Below are 447 nucleotides of genomic sequence, written 5' to 3'. Positions count from 1 at the left end.
CCCCCATCACAATAATGATATATATATATATAGCTTAAAATAGGATTTTTATCCAATCAAAATTTTTGATGCATTGCAATTTCACAATTCTTGTTACCAATTCCAATATCACAAAATAAAAAATACTAGCCTAAGTAAAAACAAATTTACTGAAGACAAGTAAACAGTCATGAATTACAATAGAACAAAGAATTTGACCTACAAATACTTAAAGCACTGAATAAGAAATATTATATTCTATAAAATAAATAGACTACAAATAGACTGAATAGTCTTCACTGCATAAATTCAATATACATTATTTTACAAAAGTGATTCAGTCAAGGACAGTGAGTGATTTATGTTTAATTTACATTATTGACAAATAGCAGCAGCAGCTATATTATGGCGTTTTTCCACTGCGTGGTACGACTCGGCTCGGCACGGCTCAGTACGGCACGGCACGGC

Source organism: Sinocyclocheilus rhinocerous, unplaced genomic scaffold (genome assembly GCF_001515625.1).
Source record: "Sinocyclocheilus rhinocerous isolate Xijiao unplaced genomic scaffold, SAMN03320098_v1.1 scaffold1766, whole genome shotgun sequence".
Lineage (NCBI taxonomy): Eukaryota > Metazoa > Chordata > Actinopteri > Cypriniformes > Cyprinidae > Sinocyclocheilus > Sinocyclocheilus rhinocerous.
The sequence above is the reverse complement of the archived record's forward strand: the minus strand, read 5'-3'. Positions refer to the sequence as shown.